At 39.4% G+C, this 22,969-nt stretch overlaps 1 long non-coding RNA gene and 1 other non-coding gene across 4 annotated transcripts; both read left to right on the forward strand.

The window, feature by feature from the left end:
* The first annotated feature begins 8,268 nt into the window (after positions 1-8,268).
* On the forward strand, positions 8,269-11,002 carry LOC120071675 (uncharacterized). Of its 3 annotated transcripts, none has more exons than XR_005480309.2 (3): positions 8,269-8,605; positions 8,702-10,640; positions 10,789-11,002. It is a non-coding gene; the product is annotated as an uncharacterized LOC120071675 (long non-coding RNA). The 3 variants fall into 3 exon arrangements; XR_005480310.2 differs by having other exon boundaries at positions 8,702-9,203; XR_016527654.1 differs by having other exon boundaries at positions 8,702-11,002.
* A 1,570-nt stretch (positions 11,003-12,572) lies between these two features.
* LOC120072436 (small nucleolar RNA R71) lies at positions 12,573-12,679 on the forward strand. Its single transcript, XR_005480495.1, has one exon. It is a non-coding gene; the product is annotated as a small nucleolar RNA R71 (small nucleolar RNA).
* Positions 12,680-22,969: the final 10,290 nt, after the last annotated feature.

Below are 22,969 nucleotides of genomic sequence, written 5' to 3' on the forward strand. Positions count from 1 at the left end.
CTACACTGAATCTCATCAATGCGCTCCATAACGACCTCAAACTGTTGGTTGAAGAAGAGCTGCTGCTAATTGATAAGCTCTTGCTGTTGGGCAAAAAGTTGTCTCATTTCAGCAAGCTTGGCAGCCAGGGGAGTGGGTGCAGGTTACGCCTGCGAAGTCTCGCCAGCATCGTTTTGAGGTTGGGCTGATGTGCCCTCGCCCAAATCGTGTGGGTCATCAACTTGTGGCAGTGGGAGTACGGAAAGTGGGAGGTTGGGGTTGCTGGTTGGGAAGGAGATTAATGTTAAGGGGAAGAGGATCAATAGGCTGAGGAAGAGGAGGAGAGGAAGGTTACATTGGTGAGCTAGGCTGGCCGGGGGAACAAATTCTTATCTAACGAGGCCTTCTGATTAAGGGCTTAGACTCTGAAGATTCAGAAACTTTTTCCTTGCCTTTGTCTTCTCGTCTTCTTTTGGTCCTTGGTTCTTGCGGCGAATTAAGGTCAATCGTAGGCCTTTTGGCAAGTAATTTCAAGTAGTGGGGGGAGTCTTTGAGAAGCATCCTCAGAATCTTCATATTGATGAGGCCGTGAACTTCCAACATGGGTTCATCATCAATGCCTACTCCCATACTTAGGCATAAGCAGGAGACTATCCATGGGAAGAAGTATTGACCTCTTATATGCCCCACCAAGGCTCTGATTTGTCCTGCGATCAATCTGCCCACATTAATGGGGATGCCACGAGCAATGCAGTATGCGGCCATCACCCGATCCCTTGACACGGTACGATCATGCGTTGTTGGGATCATCCGTTTCTTGACCAAGTACACCCAAAGTCTTCCTTCCGGCAGCAAAGCTTTGGACTCCATTGTGTGAATGCCTTTTGGGGAGATAGTCCATCTTGTCCCCGGCTGTGCTAACACCTTCAGCGCTTCCTCCATCATTTCTTCTGAGGGATCCTCAATGATTGCGTTTCCTGGCGCATCAAGATTTATCCTCAACTGAAAAAGTTCATTTATTTCCTTTGTGCTGAAGAGCACAGACGTCCCTATAAAGGTCACCACATCTCTATCTTCGTACAGTTGCTTGATAGAATTCCCTCACTACCTGAGGCACAATAATGGATGGGCATTGACAGAAAGTATCCCATCCATGCTCAACTATCACGCTCGTGACTAGATCAGGCAGTGGGTTCGGTGCAGGATAGAAACCCATCTCGAACAACATGTTGTCATTTTCCTTTCTCTTGACTGATCTCTTCCTGGCCGCTGGGGGCTCACTAACCGTTGGAGCTTGGACTTGCGCTTCTGCAAGACGGGCAGCTTGTCTTTCTCTCCTTGCCCGTTCTTTGCGTCGTTCCTCTTCCTTGTGCTCTGCGAGTCATTTGCCTTTGCTTTTGAGCAAGCACCAATTATTGGCCTCGCGCTTCCTTTTCTTCTCTTCTTTCAATCTTCTTTCCTCTTGTTCCTTCTTCCTCCTTTTATTTTCTTCTTCTTCCTTCTCTTCCCTCTCAAATTCTTCTTCAAACTGCTAAGAGATCAGCAATAGGCGTTGATCCTCCCCGTGCTTCTTAATTGCCTCTAACCGGGTAGGCTCATTGTTTCTCTTCATTTCTTCAAACTCAATCCTTCTTTGCCTATTCCCTTCTGCGATTATGAGCTTGCCCCGTTCCAACTTTTCTTGTGTTTCTTCTTCTTCTTTTATTTTTCTTTCTTCTTGCTCTAAAGCCAAAATTAATCTTTAAGGGTCGATTTCAGACCCTTGGGGCACATTCTCCCTGCGACGCCGCATCAGAGGGGTTCATTCAGTTTCTTCATTTACATCCACCGCAATCGGCTGCACTGTTTCAGGTTGCGGTGGTTCCATCGGTTGCGCTTGTTCCTCTTGATCTTCCCTCACAGAGGTTGATTCTCAGTCCTTCGCAGGGCTAGCAGCCTTTTGTGCTGCTTTCTCTTCTTCTCTCAAGCATCTTCTTTCCCTATGGCGCATTCTTCTTTCTTCCTTCTCTTCTTTTCTCTTCTTTCTGGCTTCCTCATCTTCATCATCATTTTTCTTTTCTTTGTCTTTCCTTGATTTGCGATGACGTGAAGACTCAACCCTTCCTTCCTTGTGCTCCCGACTCCTCTTCTTCTTCTTTTCTTATTTTTCAACTTCAACTATTGCCTCTACATCTGCAGCCTTCAACTCCTCAAGCTGGATTACTTTAGACAATGTGTCCGCAACCTCCATCACCACAACTTCAGGTGTCATCACTGTAACAACCACTTCTCTTGTTGCTTCCATTACGATCTCAGCCTCAATTGCTTCCCTGATTGCAACTTCTACTTCCTCGACTACCTCTTCCACCACTCCATCCACCACTTCTTCCACTGCCTCTTCCACCACCACCACTATTCCATCCTTGGTGGCTTCATTCAACGCAACCACTATCTCCTCCTCCGTAGGCAGTGGTTGATTTATAACCCTTGCCTCGGGCAAGCCTTCTCCTTGCTTCAAGGTGCTCAGGATGTTGCCAAACACTTCCGTGTCGTCTCTTCTCTTCCTTTCGCTTTCTGTGGAGACCGTCGGAGTTGGTAGGCTTTCAGTGCTGCCTCTTCTTTGGAACACAATGGGTCTTGAGGGCAATGAGTGTCTCTGGGATCTTCTGGTGGTTCGTGGGGCATTACGGGCTTGGGCGGCCAGCCAACGACTAGCAGCTAGGAATGCTGCCTCTCGCATGGCTGCCTGATCGTTGGCAAAAGGTGAAGTTGAACGGGCTTGGGTTTGGTCGGCCATTGAAGTTGTTTGGGAAGAAAATGGGGTTCTGACTTAAGGTTTAGGGATTCTGGGAGACTGAGAGCAAAAAAAACTTAAGGTTTTTCGAATGCAGGTAAAAAGGTTCCACTGAAGGGGAAGGTTCTATTTATAGGTTGGGCCATGTGGGGCCCACTGCGATTTGCGCGACGTCTGATCTTGGGCAGTCCAACAGGCGCGTCGATCCACCTCTCGTAATTATGGAATTTTCAGAGGGACGTCTTTTCGTCTGCCAAGCTTTAAATGCTCGGGATACGAATCGTTTAGACTTTCTCCCGCTTTACCAGACAATACTTTTTAATATTTTATTCGAATGGATGCAAATTTGATTTCAACACATCGCATTCACTAACGCAACTATATATCTATTGAAGATGGTCAACAACGCATATGACCTCGCAACACACTTCCTTAGTCAATGCAGTTCTGGAGAATACCTCAACGTAGTGCATCGACCAAGGTGGGGCAAAATTCATATGCGAGCGCAACCTTCAACTTAGTATAGTTGAGTTAGATGATTGCAACGCATTCCTAGTATACACAAGATGCGTCCATTAAAAATTCTGCTCTCTCATTTATTATTTCATTTATTTCTATTCACGCTTTTCTTGTCTTTTTATAATAACTGTCTTCAAAACCAATCATTCATTCATCAAAGTATACACTAACTACAAAAAGCAACTTAAATGCGAGAATAAATACGAGAATAAATTGAATGCTGAAAATAACAGAAGAAGCAAATTGCAATGATAAAATAAATTCTGAATTTAATGCTAAAAAAAGAATTAATGCAAAAATATAAAGTTCCAAAAATTAATAATAAGAAGTTGTTTGAAGGTCGATAAAGGATTGATCAAGATATGGACCGAAAAGATGTGTCGTGTTGAATGATCGTAATCCACATCATCGTATGCGGTCAAACTTGCCTACTCAATGTCCTCATTAACATTGTTCTTTTCCAGTTGATCTCGAGGCTTCTGAATTGCTGGGCAACATCCCTGGTGCACGACTTCTTAACTCTGACGCCAGCTGGCCCACCTGGATCTCTAAGTTCCTTATGAAGGATGCTTAAGCCTGCATCACCGCATCGTTTTTGTCCATGTATTGCTTTAGCAGTGACTTTAAGAATCCTCCCGAGGCATTCGATATTGATGATGAGGGTTGCTGGTTCTGAGGTCTTGGTTGCCCTTGGTGTTGGTGAAAATTGCCCCTATTGCCTCCCTGATGGTTCATTGGCCCCCCTTGGTTAGGATTGCCACCCCATCTAAAATTAGGATGACTTATCCAACCTGGTTTATAGGTGTTGCTGAAGGGATTGCCTTGGATGGCACAGACCTGCTGCAGGTTTAACGGGCAACTGTCAGCCCCTTGAGCCCCACCACAATTGACGCAACCAATTGCGGCCACTTGAGCTGGTGCAGCAAGTTGCGCTGATTGTGGGGCAATGGCTCCTTGATTCATGGCCATTGTCTGGAGGATAGAGTTCACTGTGGCCATTTGGGCGGCCAGTGCAGTCACTGTCTCGGCAGAGACAATGGCTGTCTCATTCTTTCTTTGATTATTTCCCCTTCCTCCATATCCATCATCAATCCAGTCATCCATGTTCCGCGAGATGCGGTCAAAGATGACTTTAGCTTTAGTATAGGTCTTGTCCATGAATCCTCCTACAACGGAGGCATTAGCAACAGCCTGCGTTGCTCGGTTCAAGCCGTTATAAAAGGTTTCCATCAGAACGCAATCGGGAATCCCGATATGCGGACAATTCTTTACCAACCTCCTGAATCGCACCCAGGCAGTGCTCAAGGTCTCATTCTCCTTCTGCTCAAAATTCAACACATCCTTCTGTCTCCTTGCGTTAACGGCTGGTGGGAAGAACTTCTTCATGAACCTTTCTACCAACTGCCTCCATGAAGTAATCTCGTTGGGCTCCAGTGAATATGCCCACTTCTTCGCTTCGTCCCTTAAGGTATAAGGAAAAAAATATAGTCTAATATTTTCAGGAGTGTCGCTAGGAATGGAGAAGTTGCCGCACATCTCTATGAAGCTAGTCAGATGGGCGTGGGGATTTTCACCTTGTAGACCCTCAAACTTGCCCGCATTCTGGATCATTTGATGCATGACCGGCTTGATTTCAAATCTGGCATTCCCCTCAACAGTTGGCCTTGAGATGCCTGGCGAGAAGTCATATAAGTTAGGCACTGTGTAGTCCCTCATTGGGATATTGCGATCAGTTGCCAAAAATACAGGGTCTTGGGCTGGCCGCGCAATCCCTTGGTTCTCAGGAATTGTCTTGTTGTTATTCGCCATGGCTGCTTTCTTACGCCGATTCCTGTTCAGATGATTCCTTGCGTGGAAGGTTCGTTCGATCTCAGGGTCCGCGATAAATTTTGGCTCAGCACCATAACTCATACACCGTCAAGCTGTTCTCCACGTAGAATAGCCAGTACAATGAGATCTGTCCTGCAAAACAACAAAAAACACTCAAATAATAAACCGTTGACCAGTAATTTCCCCGGCAACGGCACCATAAAGTTGTTGTAGTTTTAACGCATATATAAACTTGTTAACTAGTAGAGATGATATGTGATGCATGCAATGCGATACTACTACTGATTATGCGATGTTTTATTAAGATTAGGTAGTATGCCCTGTTGTGTTACAAGTTTCCTTACGATGAAACCAAGTATAATTCCATCGTAAGTTTCTCGGTGTGATCGGAGGTCGAACATGGGGAAATACGATACCGATTTAATACGGTGTTTTCATGATGTTATGCGACCGGTTTATAATACTTTGATAGAATGTTTTGTACAAAAGTAATTACATAAAATAAAAGTAAAATAAATGCGTTGAAAATATAGTAAACCTATACTATATGTGTTCAATATAGTTTCTACGTACAAGATGCTAAGAGTAAGAATAGCTGTGAAGGTTGTGCAAGGACATGGATTGCGACAATAAGTCTTGTGGTGAGAAAAGAAAAGAAAAATAAGTATACAAATTATCGCAAGTTCTTAATGAAAGTAAAGATACAAATACTGTTCCCTTTTTATCATGGCGTACACCTTTCAGTGATCGGCCGCATCTCCCGCATGTCTGCGTTGAAACTAGAGTCCGACGTAATGAATGCAAGGTTGCTTCCATGTCTGGAAGTACTACTCGCTTTCGTTAACGCACTCTCCTGACCTTCTCTCGATAGATCAGAATGACATCTTCACTTCTGCTCTCACAGGTGAAGATGCCATCCAACATGCTTTAGCTAAACGTATTACATAACTTTAATTTACATTAAGTCTTTGGATATTTATAGTGCTTATCAAAAGATTAAGAAAACATAGTGGAGAAAGTGAATAACGGGTGAACGGTGAAAGACATAAGATGAATACTGAATATGATCGAAACTACTAATATTTCTATTAAGAGTTTGATACATGATGAATGAACAGAAAGATAGAAGAGACATGAAATACGTAGAAAAGGTAGAATAAGGACAATCAGGCGCCAATCTCTTGGTCACCGATCGATGAAGATCTGCTTGCCGGTTGTGGATGGAATAATGGTAAGGAGAGCTTCCCTCTCAGGCTTGCTCCTCCGGTAGCAGGGTCCTTGAATAGAGCTTCGCTTAGGGATATTGATAGGATGAATTGAGATTACACCTTTCAGCCTTATCTCTTCTTCTTCCCGGATCTTACTTTGTAGCATTCAACTAAGCTCTTTTCTCTCTTTAATCTTGCAGCACTTCACCCAGATCGAATAGTATAATTTTTATAGGCAGAATAGCTTTGACTCCGGCCAAGTGCTCCCCACTTTTGATTATGAAAATTTCGAAGATGGAGGGATTTTATTCCTTCTGTTATGCAATCAAACTGTAAATTGTGCACAACCGTTAGCTGTACACGCGTCTGAATCTCCCACTCTTACGTTGCTCATTTTTATCACTCGATCATAGGTCCGCATGCAGCATTTGTTTTTATATCCGCATGCGGTTGTCATATGGATCAGGATCGACTATTGCATTGCGCCGTTTCTTCAATGAATGTCTGTGCGATGGCATTCGATGGCCGCAATGGTGATAGAGATGTGTTGATGAAGTTCTCTCGAGCCTTAGGCGCAAGTGGTGACTTTGGTCTTCCTACAAAACAGAGTAAATTTTCACCAAATTCTCCATCTTTTGGCGTTAGTGGATTTTATTGCAAGCATTTCAAATTATTATCAAACTAATTTAATTTGCATACAATTAGCGCATAATTCCTCATTTTTTGCCGCAATATCTAGATAAGGTGGCATAAATAACTTGTATTTCTACAAGTTATCAGTCATCCCAATATGATGGGCGCATCTTCGTCTGCTTCATGATCCAGAATGATGAAATCTGCCGGTAAAATGAATTTGTCAATTGAGACCAAGACATCCTTCAACTCTCCCTCAGGGTGTACTCGGGATATGTTCGTAAGTTGAAGAGTCTCCGACATAGGCGTTAGTTTTCCCACATTCAATTGTTTGAAAATTGAGATTGGCATTAAATTTATACTCGCCCCAAGATCGCATAGTGCCTGACCGATGTAGACCCCTCCAATTGAGCAAGCTATCGTGAAGCTTCCTGGGTCACACATCTTCGGTGGGATTACAGTGTTTGACCTTTGCATTACTGCCATCGTAGCGATCTTTTCTTCATCATTCTATTTCTTTTTCAATCTTTGTGGAAATGGTGGTAGCTGTACTTCTTCTGTTTCGTGTTCTAGAGGGCCTGGAGGTGGATGCAACTTCTGAGTTCATCTTTTCGAGCTTTTTTGATTCATATGTCAATGGGTTCTTGGTTTTCACCACATTCAGGTTGGTCCTGATGGGTCTTTCCCTTCTACCGTTGTCGTTTTTCCGCTTAACAAGAAGACTGCTAGCCATTTTTCCTTTCATGCACTCCCTGGGTTGCGAGGGAGATCAGTTGACCTCGGCAACGTCCCTTGCGGTCTATTCTTCAACTCACCTGCAATTTGTCCTATTTGAATTTCAAGATTGCGGATAGAAGTCGCATGGTTGTGGAGGACCGTCTCGTTTTTCTCAATGTATTACTTTAATAGGCTCTCCATAGAGGAAGATGGCAGTGCTTGTGAGCTGCTAGCTTGATGTTGCGGTTGACCGTTCGTTCGTGGGAAAAATCCTGGCGGGCCGTCTTTTTGCGCCATAGGTTGATAACGCTGTTGATTATTTTTGCACGTGAAATTGGGGTGATTTCTCTGCCCAGGGTTGTATATATCAGAGAAAGGGTTGTTCTTTATGAAGTATACTGACTGCAGGTTCCTTGGGCATTCTTCAGTAGGATGTGCTTGTAAAACCCGAACTAAGGTTCCTTAGATAAGGGTATTTAAAAAAATATATAAAAAAATAAAATAATGAATAATAAATGATAAGGAAAGAAAAATAATATAATATATCATGTAGGTGGAAATGCATGCAAATTATAAGGCTAAGAGGAAGGGAAAGAAAACGTACTGAATAAAGAATTTCACTTGTTGACTTGGGCTGAGACATTGGAAATGTGTTGACGTGGCAAATTGTCCTTGAATTGAGAGGCGGCAAGAGGATTAAAGAGGAAAGGGAACCTCAAAAGTTCGGTTTGGCAATTTACATGAACAAGTTTGGAGAAATCGGTGCCATTTGAAAAGCTGAGAAGACTTAATTCTTAAGTTGTTGTGCCAAAGGAAGATGGCAGAAGAAGAAGAGGGGGAAAGTGATGAAGTTGCAAGAGAAACAGAATCTCGGGGAAACAGGGCCCGAGGTGAAGATTCAAGGTTCTAGGCTAAACTACAAGGAATTGATGGCTGAAATTTTAAGGTAATAAAGTTAACTCAATTCTAAACATGTTTGTAGAAGGAAGTTTCTTCAAAAGAAGTCTAGATTTTGAGTGATGAATTTTTAAAGTTGTAACAGGGAACTTGTGAATAAGCAGACAGCTGCTTGGGAAGAACAAGCAAACAGCTTGCAAATGAATGGGAATCTCGCTAAAATTGTAAAGAGGATCTCGCTCTTGGGGCAAATCTCGCTGGAAATAGGAAGGTATCGATGGTGTGGTTTGGGCAGAGTATCGCTGGGAATTGTGAAGAGGATCTCGCTCTCGGGGCAAATCTCGCTAGAAATGAGAAGGAATCGCTAGTGTCGTTCTCTTCAGCATCGCTTGTAAGGCTCTCGCTGGTGAGGCTCTCGCTAGTGTCGCTGGTGAGGCTCTCTCCAGTGTCGCTTAAGTTGATCTCGCTGGTTCTGCTCTTGGTGATCTCGCTAGTAAGGCAGTTTGTTGAGGATGGAAATTCCGTTGGTTAATGAGCTGCTTAAGATATTTTGCTAGGAAATTTAAGTAGTTTAATTGGAGAAATATATTCTTTCAGGCCATGAAGAGCTAGTAGAAGCTCGTAACCCATTAAGAGACCAAGAAACTGTGAGTGACTGTGTGATTTCTTATTGTTTTACTGGTTTAGTAAATTATGATATCACTGGAAGTACTTCTCATGCTAAGTAAATAAATGATGTGCCAAGCAATAAGATTATGAAATGGTTTCTCATACTGAGTAGAGTATGTTTACCATGGGATTGATGTAAATGGGTTACATTGTTCAAATACTTACAGTAGGGTTAAGTAACTCCATTTTTATGATGGTTCTGTATGAAAGATGAACTGGTATTATGGTCTGAGCACTAAACTGTAATGTTCAACAAAATGTTAGTGGCTTGTTGTGTAATGGATACTGAAGGACACTTGAGAAGGTACCTGGCCAATTTGATACCGAAAGACTTTTAAGAAGGTATCCGGTCTAATTGATACCAAAGAACATATGAGAAGGTATCTAACCAACATGGTACTGAAGGACACTTCAGAAGGTACCTGGCCAACTTGATACCGAAGGACTTTTGAGAAGGTATCCGGCCAAATTGATACCGAGGGACATATTAGTAGGTATCTTAACAGCTCGATACTAAAGGACGTTTGAGAAGGTATCTGAGCAGGAGTACCTGAGGATACTGAAGGACTTTTGAGAAGGTATCCTAGTCAGGTATATATTGTACGACGGTACCTAGTTATAACTACGTGCGCATAGGTAATACGACGTCGAAGGATTGAGCAAAAGAGTTCTCCATGATTAAGGTTGAGATTGAGGGTTAGATGTATTAAGTCAATGTCAACTAAGAATAGAGATAGTCATACTTCCTTCTAGGCTAGAAGGATAGACTAGAGTTGTTAATGCTTGAGAATGATCATCAATGCTTGATGTTTAATAATGTATGAGTTTTCCAAGCATGATATACATGTCTAATGCATGCTGGTGGTTCCATAAGCTAGTCGAATATATTTTAATTTAGCTATTTCACCAAATATGAAGCATGTGTTAGGGTTAAGGCTAAGGTTAAAGGAAGCTTAACATACTACGTTTAAATATCTAAACTTCCCAAGGTACATGTGTTGGTATTTCAAAGAACAAATGAGTAGAAATACTGGTAAGGAAGGTATCTGAATAAATGTACCTAAGATGTTGACGGCACATAGTAAACTCAACATGTAAGTAGGCAAGTGTGAATGCGAGACCGAGATATGGATCTCTTGGCTAATAACAGACGTTGAGAGCTAGAGTGGTGTATGCTCGTTCTCATCCAAGATCTAATGAGTATTGATGTATAGAAGTTGTTATCTACGTTTATGTCTTAAGGACGTTGTCTGAGACACCATCGGATTGTTTAAAGAGATCGATGTAGGGATCTCTTCTGGCTACAATTTAATGTGAACAGGTCGAGGAAGAGGTTTTATCTGGCCACGGCTTGACGTTGGAATTAGAGCAGGGTGTGCTCATTCTCAACTATGTCTCAAGTTCTTGAAACGATGGTATTAAAGGTTTTTATGTAAACGTTGCTAGGTTTAATCTTGTTTTGGTATTACGCTTTCAAGCTATGTTTCTTAAACATGAGATTTATGTTTTATAAAGTCACTCACTGGGCTTCTAGCTCATGTTTTCAAATATTTTCTATTTCAGGTAACGGTTAGTTCTCAGAAGACGTTTCTGATACTGCTTTGCCACTCAAAGAGACAAGTTAAAGGAAGTGCAATTGAAGATAGTATTAGCTAGTACACACGTGTCTGATTAGTGACGAGTATTCTAGATGGGGCTCACTAGGTTGTATTATTCATGTGTAAACAATGTTGCGAAACTCTGTAATGTAAATGTATTGAATTATGTGTTTGTTGGATTTTATGTCCTAAAACTCGTACTTTGTAAATTAATAAATATATTCTGTTTTGTTTTTCGATAAAGTTGTTATTGAAATTGTAATCTTGAATCCAATAAACTAAGGTTCCGAGGCTATTTAATGTAATTTGAACTTTATGTGTGACATAAATGTGGATCAAGTTCAAATATATAGCCAAAATGGTCTATAGTATATGAATAAGGTTGGGCGCCTTATTCTGGGGACACTATAGATGCGGCCCACTTTGTAGATAGTACAAACGATGTAATCCTGAATCGTTCATATAGAGATATGTGAGTGGGGGCATCCTATGTAAAGAGTTTACATAAGACTGAACCATGAAATAGTCACTTTTTACGTTCTAAATGCCTTTTTATGTATAAAACTGACTATTTCGTTAATTGATGACCTAGGTAACTTAATCTTAATCCTGAGCTAACTATGAACTCCTGTTCACTCGAAATTATCCATAGATCTGCATAGGTGAGGGCAGCTCAATATCGCTGGCCCAATAAGCCTCCCATTTCAGGGGTAAGATCGGGTGGATAGTTGGGAACATAGGGTATAAGACAGAATGCACTCCTACCCATTATAGGATAGTAGATAGGTTGTTCCCTTTAGTACCGAATCCAGGTCTTGAACAAGGGGCCCCATCCTCTCCTTGGCCCGAGAGGGATTCGTTTTATAGGTTGGACCTTAAACCAATTGTTCATTAGAAGATCAGTGGAACTTAAGGAACAAGATGTAGTCTTGGAGGTAAAACGGTGTTTATGACCCAGCCGAGATTACGAACAACCTGTGAAGGATTAACTTACTAATCATGGTTATATCAAATGGACACAAATATATCTATAGTGAGGGGAGTGCAACTACGGGACTTTAGTGGAATGACCCGTTAGTTAACAAATGTTGATTAGCTCCGTCTAAAGAGTTTAGCTAGCTAATCTCGAATCGTTAGAGCCCATGATCTATAGGTCCATTAGGTTCCCCTACTAACTCATGATGCATGCTTATTTCCTTTAATTTAAGAGAAATTAGAGTGTAATTAGATCGTAATTCCGCTGTGTGTGTCTCGTGTTCCATCAGTGTTGATATGCATCTATACAGGGTTTGAGTATGGTTTTTAAGGTGAGATAGGCAGTGGGTGCCAGTAAAAAGGTTGGTAACTTCTGCAGTCACTACTCCGTCCAGGTTAGGAGGATAATCTGGTGCGGGGTGTGACAGTGCTTCTCCGCAAGTGGCACAACTCATGTTCGTCTGAGCAATTGCGTTGACCTGCCCCCTTTGCGTTCCAGGGCTCTTGATTGTGATGTCCTGTATTAGATTCATCATCGCATTCATTTGATTCTGTAGTGATGCGATGGTCCCATTATTTACGTCACATTCTCGAATTTTTAGTCGTTGATCGCTTTCCCTCCAATCTTCGTGATTCTTTGATATGTGATCAATAATATTTTTAGCCTCATCATAAGTTTTGTCAATCAGACCACCAGAAGCTGCTGCATTGGCAGTTGTCTGCGATGCAGGGTTCAAACCGTGATAAAATATCTGCATCTGGAGACAGTCACGTAAGCCATTATGCGGACAATCTTGCACCAGTCTCTTAAACCTCGCCTAGGCATCACTGAGCGATTCATCAATTTCTTGTTCAAAATTTGTAATCAACTTCCTTCTTCTTGCATTCTCGGTAGGGGGGAAGCATTTCTTCATAAACTTCTCTACTACTTGTTCCGACGAGGTTATCTCCCCTGGTTCAAGAGAATAGGCCCATTTCCTTACTTGGTCGCATAGCGAACATGGGAACAACGTTAGTCGAACTTCTTCAGCTAAAATATTTGGGAACACAAAAGTATTGCAGATTTCGATGAAACTCCAGAGATGGGCGTGCGTATCCTCGCCACGCCTTCCACCAAACTGTCCGGTCGTCTGAATCATCTACAACATAATCGGCTTCATTTCAACCCTCGATCCATCCAGAGCTGGCCTCATGATTCCTAGGGAGAAATCATAGAGGTTGGGCGATGCATAGTCCCGGATGGGTCTATTGCGATCGTTCGCCAGGAGAATGGGGTTTACCATGATATTATTCACATTTGCTGCTCTGTCTTCTGGCTGTTCTACCATTCTAGGATTTCTCTCTTATTGTTGTCAGCAGTTGTCTCTCTATCTTCTTCTGAACGTTCTTTCAATCTCTAGGTTGTAGTTGGGCTCAGGAACGTGTCCTTCACTCATACGATACCTGTTTCTTCCCTAACCAAAGGAATGGCAGTGCACAGAGGTCGAAAGCTGCAAAGAAAAAAAAAGTTACTCTTAGCGCAATATGTACTGCCGTAGTCCCCGACAACGACACCAAAATATTGATGTGTTGTAAATGTGATGCAATTATGGTGTATATTTGTGGTGGTAAGTTATGTTTTACACATGCAAGTTTTCCTAGTAACACCCAAGTATAAATCTTACTAGGATTCTTGGTAAGTCTAGGGTCGAACACAGGGACTACTGAGTTACTATGCGATAGTAAATTTTGATTCCTTTGCGGTGGCAAAAAAAAAAAAAAAAACTTAGATGGTGTTTTGTTTAAGTGTATTTCCTATGTGACAGATTCGAGAAAAGAGTTGAAATCGAGAGTTACAATGAGTATGCTGTGAACAGGTTGAGAAGGGATTTAGCTAACACTTCCTAAGATTGCGTTCAAGTTATATGATCATGCTACACGCAAACAACAACAAGTCATCTCCCAATGCAAATGCCATAATTCTTATTTCTAGGACGCATGTAATGTATACGATAATGTCGATAGGACTTATGTCTAAGCTTCTATTCTTGTCTATGCGATGGTGAATGATGCACAAATACACAAGTTGACCGCATACTATCATATCCTATCTCTAGGGTGCATGTGATGTGTTAATAGCAAACAAAACTTATTCCTAAGCTTTTATCTCTTGCTTATGCAGTTTTAATCTGACTCTCCCAAGCCTAGATTCCAATCTAACTCTCCCAAGCCTAGATTTTATCTTTATACCACTCTTCCGAGCATCTCTAAAGGATGAATGACACATACATAAGACAAGATGATCGCATAAAGTGAAGATCTCAGGTCATGCTAGCTAAGTACTCCTCAACCCATTTGGGAATTTAGCTACTCATGCGAAGTGTGGAGAGATTGAACATAAGTTGAAATGAGATTTCCATTGTCTATAGATTAAATACAGAATATAGAATAACAATAGAATATAGAGATAAGAAGCCCGGTAGCAATGTCTTGCTTCCCATGGCCTTTTACACTGTCTTTTCACTATAACCCTGCCCAGAAGAATATCTTTGCTTCTACAAGTGCTGGGCCTCTCTCCTTTTGTAGTGCTTCTTGGCAGTCTTCCGAGCTGTCTGGGAATGATCACTAGGCGTCTTCTTCTCTTCACTCGTCTCCATCTTCTAAGTATAAAAATGACTATGAATAAACTAACGACTAACTATCTTGTATATGATCTCTATATTATCTGTCGAACTCCTTTAACGATGGTGGCCTTCGGTATTTATAGAACTCAAGGTGAAAAAACTTTTCTCTCTAATGATTGCAATGATGGGAGGTCATTAAATCTTCTGTTCTGATGCGTCGATTAATGGTCACCGAAAATTTGAATATACTTGCTATAGTGTGTCGTTAATGGCTTGTCGACTAAATTTGGATTCGACCGTTATCAGCTTTTCGTCCTATCATGATTTATTAAGCTTTCTGATAACTTTTAGAAATACAAGTTATTTATGCCACTTTATCTAGATATTTGCGGCCAAAAGTGAAGAATTATGCGCCGATTGTATAAAAATTAGCTTAGTTTGTTAATAATTCCAAATGATTGCAAGAAAACCCACTAACGCCAAAAGATGGAGAATATGGCGAATATTTTCTCTGTTTTGCAAGAAAATCGAAGTCACCACTTACGACCAAGGCTCGACCGAATTTCATCAACGCATCCCCATCACCATTGCGCCCTTAGAATGTCAACGCACAAAACAAGTACTGAAGAAGTGGCGCATGGCGATATTCGATCTTGTTTTTCCTAACAACCGCATGCGGTTATAAAAACAAACGCCACATGTGGACCAATGATCAAGTGATGCGGATGAGCAACGCAAGTGAAGGAGATCATGATGCATGTATGGCTAACGGCTGTGCATGATTGACAGATTGATTGCAAAACGGAAAGGAATAAAATCCCTCCATATTCGGAATTTCCATAACTGAATGTAGGACCACTTGGTCGGAGTCAAAGCTACTCTGCCTATAAATACCCCAGCGAATTCTATGAAAAATATGTTATTTGGTGCTGGGCAAAGTGCTGCAAGATTCAAAAGAGAAGAGAGAGCTTAGCTGAAAGCTTAACGTTACATCCGGGAAGAAGAAGACGAGATAAGGCCGAAAGGTGCAATCTCTGAGCCATAAATCACCATCTCCGAGCGAAGCTCTGTCCAAGGACTCTGCTACCGGAAGGCCAGCCCGAGAGGGGAGCTTTTCCTACCATTGTCAACCATAAGTGCCAAGCAGATCTCCACCGATTAGTGACTAAGACATTGGCACTGATCGTCTCTACGCTACCCTTTCTTTGTACTCCATATCTTTATCATCTATGTATTCATTCATCATGTATCAGATAATTACTAGAAATATTAGTTGTTTTGATATGACCATATTTCATATTCTGTCTATCATTGTTTCCTCTATATACACTGTCTTCATCATGTTTTATTTATCTTTCAATAAGCACTATAAACATCCTAGGACAATGTAAATTAAAGTTACTAAATACGTTTAGCTAAAGCATGTTGGACGGCATCTTCACCTGTGAGAGCAAAAGTGAAGATGTCATTCTGGCCTATCGAGAGAAGGCCAGGAGAATGCGTTATCTAAAGTGAGTAGTACTTCCAGAAATGGAAGCAACCTTGCATTCATTACGTTTAACTCTAGTTTCTACACAGACATGTGGGAAATGCGGCCGATCACTGAGAGGTGTACGCCATGAGAAAAAGGGAACAATATTCGTCTCTTTACTTTCTTTAAGAACTTGCATGATTTGTATACTTTTCTTTCTTTTCTTTTCTCACCATAAGCCTTGCCACCGCAATCCATGTCCTTGCACAGACTTCACAGCTAGCCTAACTCTTAGCATCTTGTACATTGCGCTTATATCAAATACATCTAGCTTAGGTTTACTGTATTTTTACTGCTTTACTTTACTATTTTACTTTACTTTACCGCAATTTTACCGCTTGTGTATATTACACACTCCAAACCAAAGATTTGATAAACCGGTCGCATAACAACATGAAAACACCGCATTAAACCGGTACCGTATTTCCTCGTGTTCGACCTCGAATCATATCGAGAAACTTGTGATGGAATTACACTTGGTTTCATCGTAAGAAAACCTGTGACGCAACAGGGCATACTATCGCATTAAAAGTACATATCGCATAAGGCCATAGTAGTAGCGCATAATAGGGACTTGTATCTTGCGTGCATTTCTGTTACACGTTTACATGTTTCGAATATATCGCATCATAATAAAAACCAAAATCACACCACAACACTTTCACCTTGATGCGCCATCTTTATGCGGTCACATTCTTGAGCAACTTCTCGCAAGCGCATATGATCGCATATCTTTGCGATTGCAATCTTTCAATGCGTGCGAACGCCGAATTCCTTGGATCGCAATTTTACTTGTGCCAACGCATTTTTCCTGCACAAAAATAAGTAAATTAGTTGCTTTTATGAGATGGGCGCATGCGATCGCAATATTCTCAGTTTACTGCTTTTGGACATGATTTTGTATATTTTTACCATCACATTCCTTCATCGTTTTACTTACTTGCGCTATAATAACGTACATTTCTGCCCGTTATCAGTTTGCCCAAGAGTAACTTTTACCTTGGACAGTTGAACAACTTTTGATCATCATCCATTAAACTCTTTAGTGGAGTCTTTGACCAATTGTCGCATGCTTGCAGAAAATGTATCTAATTCACCTTTCCAGGTAGGTTCCCAAGTAGGGGTGTTCCGTTTCTGTCAACTTAAGTACCCCAGCCTAGACAGAACCTGCCTTAAACAAAGGGTCCCTTATAGATAGATTTAATACAATTTTAATCTTTTATGTCGATCAATTTAATCCTATTAAATCGATTTAAAAAGATTTAATTAGGTTGTTAATCCCATTAGAACCTTAAACTTAGGTCTATCTCAATCCAATTTTAAAACCCTTTTAAAACATGAATTCGCCTAAGTCCGCATGCAACTTTTTAATATCGATTTTAGTTCTAATTTCCATTATGACGCTTATAACAGAAACAACAAAAACCATTCACAACGTAAAGCAAATTGTTACAAGGCATTCATAACTTTTACAAATTAGCCTAAATGTCATGCTCCATGCATTGTTTATTCATTGCTACTTTTATATAGCACTTATATAACCAAGCAACGAACCAAGCAAAACATGTTTCCATTCAACTTCATACTATAACACTTATAATATAAAGATGATGCATGAATATGCTTACTGCATGCATAAATATAACCCTTATATTTTCATGATGCATGCGCATGCTCTCTTGTAATTTCATCATGCCATATTATAACCTCTTATAATACATGATGCATATATAATTGCACACCCTAAAGTGGGTTTCAAATCTATATGTCATACACTATGACATATAAACCACATACATCTCATGTATATTAAGCAAAAATTGATGAACCGGGATAATTAGCCTCAAATCCTCAAAACTAAAGCTAACTATTACAAAAGCAAAGAGCCTCCAGTTCAAATAGGTGAACCGGGTCTTGAACCGTCCGATTGAAGTCCGCGTCTCCACTAACTGTGTACCAAAAACCTTGCAATCATCTACACGAAAGAGTAAACACTTTACTCAACCGTTTACGTATGCTTCCAGAGCTAAACGATCGTTTAGCAATGATCGTTTACCTTCTACTATACGATGAAGCATGAGGTATGCGATCGTGCAACGCGCAGCGCATAACACAAACTTTAGACGATCGTGTAAATGACAATGATGCGGTGAAGCACAATCGTCTAAACGATTGTTGAGTGAGTGCCAAAGTATCATATACTGCGTTATCGTGTAGTCAGTAACTATGTGATGAGGCATGCTAACTACACGATTGTTTAGTGCGCACGTCTTTAATTAAACATGAGCATCAAATGCTCCCACTCGATCGTTTACCTCTAGTTCCACACGATCGGGAAACCAACGCTACGTGATAGAGAAAACACTTTACCCCATCATTTAGCATTAGCTAAACGGTCATTTAGTAAATACTACACGATCGTTTAGCCAAATCCCAACTATCGTTTACCTAAGGCTACACGACACGACCAACTCTTGGTCTTCTTCTTCGCTGAGAACTGCATCTCCATGCTTCGAAACTTCATCACGAACGACTAAACAAACTTAAACAGTTTGAATTACAGACTCGATTGCTTGTTAATTATGCCCAAAAAAAAAAGGGCCCATACAAATTAACACTTTGTAATCAAAAGAAAGCTTTAAACAGAGGTAATTAACCTGTAAACATTCATCAACGGCAACCACAAAAGCATTTAACACTTAAATGCAAATGCAGAAAACAAATACAGTCAATAAATGGACTTATAGATCATGCACAATACGAAATTACAAAATGCTTTAGATAATCAAGGGATAACAAATACATACATTTGAAGACTCATTCTTCAAACTCCCTCGATCACGAACACTCGATCAGTCTCCAAGATGGCAATACACGAACGCTCAAACACTATGACCATAACATAACATGATCAAAAGCAACCACCACACGAACAACACAAACACACAACGAACGGCCTCCAAAACCTCGAACTCAATCAAGTTGAGTGAGGAAACCACCACAAGTGCTACCTTGGTATTCTCGGTGTGAGAATCCAAAAGTGTGGGCTCTGTGTGGACTTGGTTAGAGGACGAGACCAAAGGAATAACAATCCTGTAGACGATTGAGCAAGTGGGAGATGAGAAGTGTCTATCATATAGACGAATGTTCAACCGTTTAGAATACAGCAACCTATCGTATAGATAATGCTCAGCGATCGTTTAGCTACGACCAGCTGAATGAACTATCATATAGTAATACTCCACGATCGTTTAGTCTCTCTTTCAGCTATTGTTTAGTGAAACAATTCACTTGATAGAACTGTGAGTTCTTTTCTGAAAATAGCAACTCTACCAAATTTAGGAAAACCTTTTTCCTCTTATCTCACGGTTACCATAAAACCACCAATAACCTCTCACTCAATTGGTTATTAGAGAAAAAGAAATAATTATCCAATAATTAATATTATTATAAATATACATGATAACCAACTTACCATATTATATTTATAACCTATAGTTTTAATATTTCATCTCATGAAACATATAAGCCATAGTTCTTTTTCTATTTCATGGTACTTAATGTAAATCTCACTTACATTAATCCTCCACTTGATGTATCTCATACATCACACCGGGAATATCATATATAATCAAATTTTCTCTTGTCAATTTGAACATTTCAAATCCACTCCAAGAACTAATTCTCAACTTGAATCCATTGAGCTACCAAAGGGACTTATGGACCTGTAGCTTAAAGCTTCAACAGTACGTGAATAACTGATTAGACTCTTTAGTTAGAGGATCCACCATCCGTTAATTGCCAGGAACTTCACTAAATACTGATAGCTGCACTCTCCTTACTTCAAATATATTTTGTGCCCATATCAACCAATCAACAGTGCGATAACCCTACACAGATCGCTCGTAAGTACAACTGGGCCAATAATCGTTATACCCATATAGTTACATTCAAAGAGATTATCATCGTCTTATACCCCATCTTTTTTAAGTAGTATTTCCATTTATTTGTTCAAACGTTTATCATTCATATTGATTAATTTTACTACGTGAAAATAATTAGGACCAATTTTAGTTTATTGATTTAAAATCCCTGAGTTCGACTGTGGTACTCATCAGGATATTCTAATCAAGCTTATACTTTGTACTTGGTTATGAAAAACTTGTGTTAATTCAAGTTAATCTAAGTAATCAATAGTTGTTATGTTGCTCAATCATGTGCAATTCTTCCGTGATAAAACACAAGTTTTCTCTTAAAGAGTCCAAATATAATTGCATTGAGATCTCCTATTGTATCATTTATAAAACCTCTAACTCTATCATTTATAGAATTAGATTAAAAAAAAAAAAAAACTGAGATGGGGCCCATGCACCTTGGGCCCCATTTCCGATTACTACAGCATCTTTGAAAAGATGTCGGTATATGGGGGAGATTCCTTGATAATCATATATACTTTTAGTAAAAAAAATTGGTTCTTTTATAAACAAAAAAAAAAAAGAATTAAATAAATATACTTTTAGTAACAAAACTGGTTTTTAATTAAAAAGGGAAAAAAAAGAAAAAAATGACTACTTAGAGATTCGAATTCTAATTGTTGGTTTTATCAAGGCCATAGTACGACTATTGGATGGAGACACATTTTCTATATATATCTACTTTTTAAATAAATATATTTTTTTATATCTAATAAAAAACTATATATATGTAAAACAACACGAGGTAGGTGCCATCGGCCTCTTTATATACTCGTCCCTACATATATGCATGTAATCATTTACCAGTATTTGAAAAAGTAAACAAACATTTATAATGGGCCGATCTTACATGGGCAAAGCCTAAGATTTTCTGTAGGTTTGGTTGTGTTCCAATAAAAATTGTTAACATCTCGCTTCAAGCAATAAGGAACTATGCACTTCAAACCAACTATCTATCGAAGATTGATGTGCACTCTTAAACATATTTTTAAAGTATTGAAAACGTTAGATCCAAACAATGTGACCAATTGGCCAATGAGAGTGTACAATGGAACTACGTTGACTATCTTGTCACAAGGTAAACTTATTAAATCACACACTTTCTATCAAAATACTAATTTCTTTTCTAACCTAATGTTTTATCCATCTCTTCATTAGGAAAAAAAACTTTTATCCATTTTATTTTGATGCTAAGAAAAGAAAAATCCCTTTAAATTTTCCTAAATGAATAGACAATAATATAATTGATTTGAATCTCACTTTACATAACTGAAAAAAAAAAAAAAATTCACCTCAACAGTTTTGTGGTTTGTTGTTCATGGGCATTGCAACTCTCTCTCTCTCTCTTCCTTTTTTTTTTTTATTTTAAAAATCATATACAAACACATATATTATTTCAATTTTAGGCCACTACAAACGTAATATTAAATTTTCGTCGATATATCGATATTTTCGCGTTTCCATGGATTTGACATTGAATGATTGGTGAGTCGATATTTTCATTACATCGTAGAAGAAATCCACGAAACACAAAAAAATAAGCATCAAAATACCACTAATATAAATATAATATAATTAATAGACATGTTAGCTTATTTGAAAATCATATGTTTATTTAGTAATTTAGATTTATTTTTAAATTTTTTTATAATTTTTTCCAGAAATATCCATCAAAATCGATATTTTATCAATATTTTCATCGAAATTTCCATAGAATTAAGATTTTGATATTTTCATCAAAATTGACATTTAAATGGTTAAAGTTTAGTTTATTTTTCAATTGTCTCATATATACGTATATAAACCTGTTTTTATTTAATATAAAATGCTAATAAATTTCTCTTAAAAAAGGTTTAATTAAGTGTATAAAAGCGCTAACTTATTCCAACAGGGGAAAAAATACTAAAAATCTACCTTTAAAAATTTTGGTAGATGTTTTAAGTTTCATTTTCTTTTGTTTATATTTTTAGGCTGATAGTTTTTCTTTTTCTTCTTTTGAGTATAAGTTATAACAAAATTTGAATGTGAGGCTTTGAATCTCCTTTTGAAGGAGAGAGGTCATCGACTGAGTAATCTTACTAAAGTCTTTTATGAACCTGCGATAGAAACCTGTGTGACCAAGAAACGAACGAACCTCCCTCACATTTGTGGGGTAAGGGAGCTTAGAAATAACATCAATTTTGGCAGGGTCTACCTCTATGCCATGCTCAGCTACTATATGTCCTAATACAATGCCACGTGAGGCCATGGAATGACATTTTTCAAAATTACGAACCAGGTTAGACTCAATGCATATTTCTAACACCTTAGACAAATTAGACAGACAATCAACAAACTAGTCTCCATACACAGTGAAGTCATCCATAAAAACCTCCATGCATTTTTCAATAAACTCAGAAAATATGGACATCATCCAATGTTGAAAGGTGTCAGGAGCATTACATAGTTCAAATGGCATTCTTCTAAAAGCGAAGGTGCCATAGGGACATGTAAAGGTCGTCTTCTGTTGGTCCTCCTGGTTAATTGGGATCTGATAGAAACTCGAAAATCCATCAAGAAAACAGAAGAAAGACTTACAAGCTAACCTTTCGAGCATTTGATCGATAAAGGGAATGGGGAAGTGGTCCTTTCTAGTTACAGCATTTAATTTTCTAAAATCTATACACATCCTCCACCCATTCTGAACCCTAATAGGAATTAGACTGCCCTCATCATTTTTTTACCACAGTAATACTCGTTTTCTTAGGCACTATATGAATAGGACTGATCCACTCACTATCAGGAATAAGATAGATAATATCTGCATCCAAGAGTTTGAAGATCTCTTTCATTACTACCTCCTTCAAGATAGGATTTAGACATCGTTGAGGCTGTCGACAAGGCTTGGCTCCATTTTCCAAAGAAATTCGATGCATGCACACAGTGAGGCTAATACCTTTTATGTCGACCAACGTCCATCCAATGGCCAGCTTGTATTTATGCAATACCTCAACCAACTGCTTCTCTTGTTCCTCAGTCAGGTTCTTTGAAATTATAACAGGCAAGGTCTCAGCTTCCCCCAGA

Source organism: Benincasa hispida, chromosome 2 (genome assembly GCF_027475165.1).
Source record: "Benincasa hispida cultivar pf3 chromosome 2, pf3_genome.v1.1, whole genome shotgun sequence".
Taxonomy (NCBI): Eukaryota; Viridiplantae; Streptophyta; class Magnoliopsida; order Cucurbitales; family Cucurbitaceae; genus Benincasa; species Benincasa hispida.